Source organism: Gastrolobium bilobum, unplaced genomic scaffold (assembly GCF_033153095.1).
Source record: "Gastrolobium bilobum isolate Gb01-03AN ecotype WA unplaced genomic scaffold, APGP_CSIRO_Gbil_v1 utg14784, whole genome shotgun sequence".
NCBI classification, from domain to species: Eukaryota; Viridiplantae; Streptophyta; class Magnoliopsida; order Fabales; family Fabaceae; genus Gastrolobium; species Gastrolobium bilobum.
The window spans coordinates 26,667-37,435 of record NW_026898321.1 but is presented as its reverse complement, the minus strand read 5'-3'; the positions used below and the strand labels follow the sequence as shown (position 1 = coordinate 37,435).

Below are 10,769 nucleotides of genomic sequence, written 5' to 3'. Positions count from 1 at the left end.
AAGTAGGACCCATATCATTTTAAGTGTATAAGAGAGAGTTATTGTCTGATGTGACTTGAGGTTAATATTTTCCATAAAAAAATAGCGACGACATTGACGTATACAATTTTATTGTTAACAAAATTAATAAGTAATTTAGTAAAGCATGTTATTCCTTTGATAAAATAAGAGGCATACTCGGTGGCAAGGACACCGAGTAGGTATTCCTTTATATATATATATATATATATATATATATATATATATATATATATATATATATATATATATATATATATATATATATAGGTAGGATCTTTTGACATTATTGTTAAATTTGAAGTTTGACAACTCACCTGAGAGCCGTTAGATCAAAAAAGATCAACGACTCTGATTTGTAAGCATGTGACACCATCGATCTTTTTTGATCTAACGGCTCTCAGGTGAGGTGTCAAACTTCAACTTTGACACTGATGTCAAAGGATCCTACCTCATATAGGGGCAGGATCTTCTGACACCGGTGTCAAATTTAAAGTTTGACACCTCATCTCAGAGACCTTAGATCAAAAAAGATCACTGGTATTACATGCTTACAAATCATAATTGTTGATCTTTTTTATCTAATGGCTCTCAGATGAGGTGTCAAACTTTAAATTTGACATTGTGTCAAAGGATCCTACCCTATATATATATATATATATATATATATATATATATATATATGGGACAGGTTATATTTCGAAACTTTTTTGTTTACAAACTACACTAAGTACGACCGGTCATACTTTAATCATGCATCGTACGACCGGTCGTACTTAGTGTAATTTGCAAAAAAAGTTTGTAAAGGAATCATATCCCTATATATATATATATATATATATATATATATATATATATATATATATATATATATATATATATATATATATATACATATGGAAAATAATTTTCTTATGTTGTAGGAAAATAATTATCTCATGTTTTAGAAACAAAAATACAAGCGGAACCCACCGGTAAGAGGAGAGAGAAAAAAGAGAGGTGAGACTCACCCCTCTTTTGTGTATCTAAGAAAGTTGTTTCTCTCATGCAAAATGAGATAAGTATAACCCTATATATAAAGGAAATAATCATAAAAATAATGGTCATATACATGTGTTATTTTATTTTATTTTCATATTTGGTCCCGATAAGGAAAAGTACGTCATACTAATATGCCTTGGATGATCTACATCTCAGGATAGAAGATAGCTTTAGCATATCGCTTAGCCCCATTCATTTTTGGCACAAGAGCGCTCCATTAGATGGAAAATTTCACCATGAATTTCGTTGATTCTGAACTAGTTGATAATACCCTCAAGGAAGAATGGATACTTGGTATGACAACTCGTTTGTTACATTTTGCAAAATTATTTATAAAGATGCCATGATTCTGAAATTTTTTTATCCGAATGCCATATTTCAGGAGTCGTTTTCACTCACAGCGGGTCATGTTTGTCTTATATCACACGGACAAGAATCTGTTGGACCTGTCCCGTGAATCCATGGATGCACGATACATGGTAAACTAAATCCGCTGAGACTAATAATAGTTTCTTAAACATGGCATTCCGATAAAAAAAAATAAAGGAAAGTCACTATAATGACCCTCACAGTTATTATGGATTTAATATTGAAGGATAATTATAAAGAAAAAGAAATAAAGTCACCTTTGGTGAAAAAATGAGTTAAAATGACAGTTAAGGGGTAAAAATGCAGGTTAGCAAAGTTACTTGAAAAGTGAAAGTAAAGTTAGAAATATGACAGGAAAAATATTCTAGTCCATTGGGTAACGTTTGGTAAAGAATAGAGGTGATTAGATAGATAAGCTCTTACCCAGTTAAATTTCACTTAACCTATGTAAGTGAAATTTGACTAAAAGGCTCGTATTCTTCTTCTCCACACAACGATGCAGAGAGTAAAGAGGGAAGGGGAGAAAAAAAGAGAGAAAAGCTTGTGGGAGCTTCAATCCTTGATAACTTGAGTTAGGATTGATGAAATCAATCCATTCCAAAGCCTAAAGTGTGTCAAATTTCATCCTCTACAAAACCCATAAGATTGTTCACCATGGGAAGCTCTTGGGAAGGAGATTTCAGCCTTCTAAATCGCAGGTACTGTTCATGCGAAATTAAAGAGAGTGTATTTTAACGTTTTCAAGCTTTGAGATGGAAGCTTAGATCCCTAGGAGATCATTTAAGGCATGAAACTTGAATTTGGTTGATTAAAATTCAAGATGCTATTTAGGTTTTTCTTGATGTTTTATGGTTTCATGGAGGTTTTGTAAATGATGTATGAATGTGTATGTTGTTGTAGAAGTTGTTCATTGAGCCTTGTTGTTGGTAATAGTTGAAAAATCATTGAGAAAATGGATGGCCTATCTCTAATGTATAATTCAGCCTATGTACAATAAAATAGGTAGACCAAGTGTTTAATGAAATGCCAAAGTGAAAATAATACCTTGTATGTAATCATTGATAAGTGGTGTGAAATAGGATTGGTAAAAGTGGTGAAAGTTAAAGAAAAAGACATGGTTCCTATATATATGTATTCTAGTCAAGAGGAAAAATAATGAGGAATATCATGCTTTAATATGTTTGAATGTGTGTTTATGTGTCTTAAGGTTGGTTAATAATTATCTACTTAATTGGAGTTGTGTAGTGAGAAATAAAGGAAAGAAAAGCATGAAAAGATAATAAATACTTATGAGTGCAAATCTGCCCTCATCATGAAATAAGTACAAATGAGGTATTTAGTGATATTTAAATAAGAGATGATGATGGGTATTCGATGTAGTGATGAAGGGAATGGTTGCTAACAAAAGATAGCTTGAGAAAAAGTCATGAACACACCTATATGTCATTTTCAACCCTTAAAGAAGTAAATGGGTTGGAATTGTATTGGACTTGGAATTATGACTTGTAAGTTATGTTGAGGACATGATAAGTATATGTAAAGTGAGAAATGTCCACTAAGAGTTAGTGGTTTTATGCTAACAAGCTTTGGGTTCCTATATGTAAGTTTGAAAAGAATTGGTTATGACTAGTGTATTGGCATAGGATTGGCAAAAACGTAAAGAAATGAAAATAAACGATAAAATGTATGCCTTATGTAAAATCTAGGCATGATAGCATTTTATTGATTTGTATTTTTGTATTCTTTCTCTAGGTGTACCTAGGGACTGAAAAAGATCGGAACCTTCTTGAAGATATATAACTAACTTGTGCCACAAGTAAGCGGATTGAAAAAGCTTCAAGGGGTAAGCTCTATGTTTATGGGGTTCGCTCCTACTTTGTGTTCCGCCATAGTGTACGGACTGTGGTCAGGTTGTATGATATGTATGAGATATATGATATAGATGCATTCATATAGAGCTATATGATAATATGATATGTTTTGTTTTGATGTACTTACTTTGATATGTGTTAATATGATATGTTTTATTATGATATGACTTCTGTAATATGATTTCTGCAACAATATCTGGCCATTGATTGTATAGTACCCGAATGTTCGCTTTGGGGTCCTCCCTCGGGACTGATGGTGTACGCCTCTGATATGTTCTGGTTCCGCTTTGGGGTCCTCCCTCGGGAACACGTGCGTTGATTTCCGCTCGGGGTCCTCCCTTGGGAATGACTGCGTACGCCTCTGATATGTTCTGGTTCCGCTTTGGGGTCCTCCCTCGGTAACACGTGCGTTGATTTCCGCTTGGGGTCCTCCCTTGAGAATAACTGCGTACGTTTCTGATAAGATATGTGTATATGTTTTGTTTAGTTATGATATTTGATTATATGACATGTTTTATGGGATATGTATGATGATTTTGTATATTATGTATCTGACTGTCATGCAGGAAGTGAGCCCAGGGTATGGAGGGTTTTCCATAAACCTGGAGTTTACTAGAGATTCGTCTCTAACCCCGTTTGGGGATATGATTTCAGGAACACAGTTAATTGAAGAGCCTCATGGGACCAGGACACTAACCGTGGCTAGAGGCATTAGTATGAGGATGTGGAGTTCTGGGTGGTCGGATGCTACTATTTGTTTTAGACGTATTTTTGGAAAAGATGTATTGTTGCATAGTGTTCATATTCGATACATGTACATTTATGTATTCAGGCATGATGATATGACTATGTAGTATTCAATTATGTTATGTATTGGATTGCATGCTATTAGATTTGTGGCACGAAGCCAAGTTCAGCATGCGCCCATAGATGGGTATCTGAGTATATTTACATGACTGGTACTTCTGGAAATATATATTGTTTAAACTGTCTATCAGGAACTCTTGAGAGTGGGATTGGAAAATCCCCAGTTGTCCGATTTACGTCTCCGTAAAATAAGAATTAAATTAGAAGAAGTATGCAATGTGATATGTCATGTGAAAAAGGATTAAAGAAAAAGAAAAAGTTAGTTCGTATTTTCGTAAGTTAAGTCTTCCGCTGTTTCTGTTTGTATCATATGTATGTTAATTGAACCGGCTCGAGACGGGGATGTTACAGTCACCGTCCACAACCTCCCTCACCAAATCGGTCCAACCCTTACTCACAACCACCATCGGACCACCGAACCAGCCATCTTCAAATCACAAAAGTTATTATCGTCTCAATCCTAATAGCCAACGAAGGAAGAAGCAAAGCTGTCCTAACCTAAACCTGAGCGACATCAACACCAAGGCCATGGTGTTTCCTCCCCAGCGATGCTTCATATTCTTGGAAAAGACAAGGACAGGAAATTAGATCCTTATGCTACCTTGTTCAATGAAGAGCGGGAGGAAGCTCTAGAGGCTAAAGAGCAACTCGACCTTGACATGTACGAAGAGTCATCAGTAGAGTGGTTGCTAAATTTTGTGGACACAAAATCACCAATATCTTCATTACTGCTGGAGTTGGACAAGAAGAAAGCATAGGCTATAATGGTCTAAAGAAATTGTCAAAAAGTGGTTTACCGGTTTTTCACATAAAACCACCTCCCACAACTCTTTCTATATCATTCGAAGACCAAATTGGAAATGCACTGCAAATAGGATGGCTGGGAATTTTGAGTGAATCTGTTGAACCAAACGCATGCTTTCTGAATTGCTTGCTTCATTTGCATAGGCAAGCTAGAAGAAACCGTCAACCAAACACCACCTCAGTGAGTTAGCCATTGATGGACATTCAATAAGTAGGTGGGCATGGATTCGAAGGCCAACAATGCAAGGAATATCCATGTCATTTTTTTTTGTTTTGGCGGGGATAACTTGTATTTTCTGAGGATAAATCAATATATGCCCAATCTATAGCCTCGCTAATTATTAAAAAAAAAAGTATTTTTCAGAATTTTTTAATCAAATAGTTTTGATAATTAGTATTGTAAATATACTTATTAAAGCATTTATTTTTATTTATTATTAAAATTTGGTACTCTACTTATTAAAATTGAAAAAATAATAGATATATATATATATATATATATATATATATATATATTGAAAATATTCCTATCGATTCATCACTGCGTGACTAGTTCGATTCGGGGCGAATCCCGAGATTAAAGCTTTAAATCTCTTCCAAAGATAGTATGGAAAAGGATCGAACACATGCTCTCACTCCACTCCACCTGCTCAATTTCCTAACACCAACTGGGTTACTATCATTTGATAAAAAATAACATATTTATCATCTTTTTTATGAATAATTTTATATAAATTTTTTTTCTATTCTTTGATAAAAAAAAAAAACCTACGACTAGGATACTGGAGATAAGCTCACAGTGGAGAGAAGAATGAAGTAATTCTAAGTGAAACACTATAATTAAATCATCCAAATTTGTATTTAAAGTGGGGCTATCATTCATAAATACGGTTTGCTCCCCAACCATATATGTGCCATTACAATAAATTTTCCATGCATTCTTGGTGAAGCATTACAATCAAATCAGTATTTGAGATGTATAACATAATGGAGGTAATTATAAAAATATAGATATTTTTAAAATCATTTATACGTATTAAATAATATTTTGAGTATTTAACAAATAACGTGAGAGGCTGACTAAGAATTCCTACCTAAGGATGATGAAATACAATCCCAGAAATACCTTGAATTGACACTAATAATAAAAAAAGATTATATTTTCTTATGCAAAAGGAGATATTTATCTCATGTTGCACTCACAATTTTATGTGAGTCCCATTGCACAGGACAAGAGAAAAAAAATTGAAGTGGGACCCATATCTTTTTGAGTGTAAAAGAGAGAGTTATTGTCTAATGTGACTTGAGGTTAATATTTTCCATAAAAAATAGCGACGACATTGACGTATACAATTTTTTTTTTTTTGAAACTGATCCTAATTACCTCTTTGAGGCGAATCAGAACACTTGGTATCCCACGGGTTCGACTCTTTGAGCCGCCTATGGGACTAATCCAGAGTTCGGCTGCGAGTCCAAGGATTACGTTACTTATGCCCCTCCCCAAATGGTGTTGGTGGGATTCGAACCGATGTCCTCTCCCACCACTCAGTCCTCGTGCTACCAACTGAGCTACCACACTTGGTACGTATACAATTTTATTGTTAACAAAATTAATAACTAATTTAGTAAAGCATGTTATTCCTTTGATAAAATAAGAGGCATACTCGGTGGCAAGGACACCGAGTAGGTATTCCTTTATATAGGTATTCCTTTATATATATATATATATATATATATATATATATATAGGTAGAATCCTTTGACACAGTGTTATTAAAATCGGCTCGGTCATTGACCCGGTCGAGGTACTGGGTCACTGGTTCAACCAGTGAGTTACTGGTTCAACCGCATGACCCGGTAATTATATGCAATTTTATAATTTATATTAAAAAATTATAAACACACTTAAATATCTAAGAAAAAATGACAAAAAAATTAAAAAAATTTAATATAAAAAAGAATAAATCACATATTATTATACAATAAAAGATCAAACAAAAATATAATGATCGTGATACGGGGCTTTAGGTTAAGAAAATGACATCTCTAACTATAAATCAAATCAAAATTTTCTGCATAGTGCATAATTAAGATAATATTAGTGTTGTAGGTACATAGCTTATGTAAGTTAATAAGAAATAAATATATTTAAATATGTCCATTATGATTTTATTTTTTTTGAAAAAAAATTTGGAATTTTTTTGGGACCGGGCCGGGTCATCGGTTTTCATGAAAACCGGCCGATCGGACCGGATCACACCGGTTCTGATGCATGGCCGGTCCGTTGCTTTAATAACACTGCTTTGACACCATTGTCAAATTTGAAGTTTGACAACTCACCTGAGAGCCGTTAGATCAAAAAAGATCAACGACTCTGATTTGTAAGCATGTGACACCATTGATCTTTTTTGATCTAACGGCTCTCAGGTGAGATGTCAAACTTCAAATTTGACACTGGTATCGAAGGATCATACCCCATATATATATATATATATATATATATATATATATATATATATATATATATATATATATATGAGCAGGATCATCTTATACCGGTATAAGAATAATAAGTCTTACATCAAATCTTAACCGTTGATTTTATGCATCTAACGGATAAGATTTATTAGGTTTCATTCATTAATTAATTTTTAATTCCCAATAAATCTCAACCGTTGGATGCCCGGAAATCAATTGTTGAGATTTGGTGTAAGATTTATTATTCTTACACCGGTGTAAGTTGATCATATCCCATATAGGGGCAGGATCTTCTGACACCGGTGTCAAATTTAAAGTTTGACACCTCATCTCAGAGCTGTTAGATAAAAAAAAATCAATGATATTACATGTTTACAAATCTAAATTGTTGATCTTTTTTTATCTAATGGCTTTCAAATGAGGTGTCAAACTTTAAATTTGACATTGTGTCAAAAGATACCACCATATATATATATATGTGTGTGTGTGTGTGTGTGTGTGGGGCAGGTTATATTTGCAAACTTTTTGCTTACAAACTACACTAGGTACGACAGGTCATACTTTACTCATGCATTGTACGACCGGTCGTACTTAGTGTAATTTGCAAAAAAAAATTGTAAACGGATCCTATCCTTATATATATATATATATATATATATATATATATATATATATATATATATATATATTGAAGAACATAGGTTAACAACACTGGATATATATCCAGTGTTGTTATCACAATCTCAGTCTCAGGATGAATTTCTTAAAAAAATTGATGAGAAGTTAAGTACATTAACCATTCCTGATACCCCACAACATTCTGATTAAGAGACTCAACAGTCTCATAAACATAACACTCGGTCAAAAACTATCAATACTCTGAATCATTATGATGAATCTCCTGAGTCAGATAACAAATCTGAAATTAAAATTAATCCTATAACTGGTATTAATAATTGGAGAAACCCTTCCAAACTTTATTACCAAAAAGCAACTGCTCCTGATCTTCTACTCTAAGAAAAGAATACAAGTTTCAAAAGTTTTAATGGTAACAACGTCTATGAATGGAACATAGATGGACAATCAGAGTATAACATACTCAATATAATGCACCATATGACTATGGTTGCAACTGCCTATCAAACTTCTCATAATTGTTCTGAAGCAATTATAGTCAATATTATTGTCTCTGGCTTCTCTGGTCAACTCAAAGGTTGGTGGGATAATTATCTTTCTAAAGATGAAAAAAATTCTGTTCTTAATGCCATTAAAGTTGATCCTGATGGCATTCCTATAGTCTCTGATGGAAAAACTATTCCAGATGCTGTTAATCAATTAATCTTCACCATTATCCAACATTTCATTGGTGATCCATCCTTATGGAAAGATCGTTCTGCTGAACTCCTATCCAATCTTAAATGTAGAACCTTAGGTGACTTTCGCTGGTATAAAGATACCTTCCTAACTAGGGTTTACACTCGAGATGATAGTCAACAACCTTTCTGGAAAGAAAAATTCTTAGCTGGTCTACCAAAATCTTTAGGAGACAAAGTTAGGGATAAAATCCGTCATCAATCTCTAACTGGAGATATCCCTTATGAGCAATTAAGTTATGGACAATTAGTTGCTTATATCCAAAAGGTAGCTTTAAAAATTTGTCAAGATGATAAAATCCAACGTCAACTTGCAAAAGAAAAAACTCAAAATCGTAAAGATCTAGGATCATTTTGTGAACAATTTGGTCTGCCTTGTACTTTGTAAAGATCTAGGAACCCTTTTATTTGGATTTCCATGCTTCATTTCCCTACTTCATATATATATATATATATATATATATATATATATATATATATGGGGAAGGTTCTTTTGACTCCAGAGTAAGACTTTTAAGTCTTACTCGCAATCTCAGCCGTTGATGAACAGAAATCAACTGTTGTCTTTAATAGTGTAATTAATAATTAATTAAATGATATAACTTCCTAAATTATAACCGTTGGATGGACGGAAATCAACGGTTAGGATGGAGAGTAAGACTTATAAGTCTTACTCTGGAGTCAAATGATCTCTCTCATATATATATATATATATATATATATATATATATATATATATATATATATATATGGGAAATAATTTTCTTATGTTGTAGGAAAATGATTATCTCATGTTTTAGAAACAAAATTACAAGCGAGACTCACCGATAAGAGGAGAGAGAAAAAAGAGAGGTAAGACTCACCCCTCTTTTGTGTATGTAGGAAAGTTGTTTCTCTCATGCAAAATGAAATAAGTATAACCCTATATATATATATATATATATATATATATATATATATATATATATATATATATATATATATAAGGAAATAATCATAAAAATAATGGTCATATACATGTGTTATTTTATTTTATTTTCATATTTGGTCCCGATAAGGAAAAGTACGTCATACTATTATGCCTTGGATGATCTACATCTCAAGATAGAAGATAGCTTTAGCATATCGCTTAGCCCCATTCATTTTTGGCACAAAAGCTCTCCAGTAGATGGAAAATTTCACCATGAATTTTGTTGATTCTGAACTAGTTGATAATACCCTCAAGGAAGAATGGATTGTTGGTTGGTATGACAACTCGTTTGTTACTTTTTGCAAAATTATTTATAAAGATGCCATGATTCTGAAATTTTTTTATCCGAATGCCATATTTCAGGAGTCGTTTTCACTCACAGCGGGTCATGTTTGCCATATATCACACGGACAAGAATCCGTTGGACCTGTCCCGTGAATCTATTGATGCACGATACATGGTAAACTAAATCCGCTGAGACTAATAATAGTTTCTTAAACATGGCATTCCGATAAAAAAAATTCTAAACTATGTCATTTCGACAATTAAAATGTGAAAACATGCCTTTTGATTCCTGTTCATGAATAAAAGATCTGAACCGTTTAATGAGTCGAGCCCAACATATAACCCCAACTGGGGTGTAATGGTTGTTTTAGGGGTACCTAACACGGCTATGGTCAAGACTATGGAAGATGTTTTCAGTGGTGAAATATGCAGAATAGGGGGATGGTTTGTGATAAGGAGGGCTCTTCAAATTAGCATGGTAACGACTCATAAGTTATGGATCCCCTCATATAGTGAGGGAGTAAAGTATTTATAGGCTTTAATATGTTGGGGGAGTGTGCCAAGTCAACTGGTATGAGGGAAGCTAAAGTGACTTGCTTAACTGGAGCAAGGCGCCAATCAGCGGCTGACCTACTGACAGTGGCTGTTGTGCAGGGGAAAGTGAAGGGGAGCATTTTGGTGTTCTACATTGGG

At 33.6% G+C, this 10,769-nt stretch overlaps 1 long non-coding RNA gene across 1 annotated transcript; it reads left to right on the top strand.

Annotated features, from left to right (window-relative positions):
- Positions 1-1,933: 1,933 nt before the first annotated feature.
- LOC133314882 (uncharacterized) lies at positions 1,934-4,228 on the top strand. Its single transcript, XR_009752022.1, has 3 exons — positions 1,934-2,126; positions 3,181-3,271; positions 3,954-4,228. It is a non-coding gene; the product is annotated as an uncharacterized LOC133314882 (long non-coding RNA).
- The last annotated feature ends 6,541 nt before the right edge of the window (positions 4,229-10,769 follow it).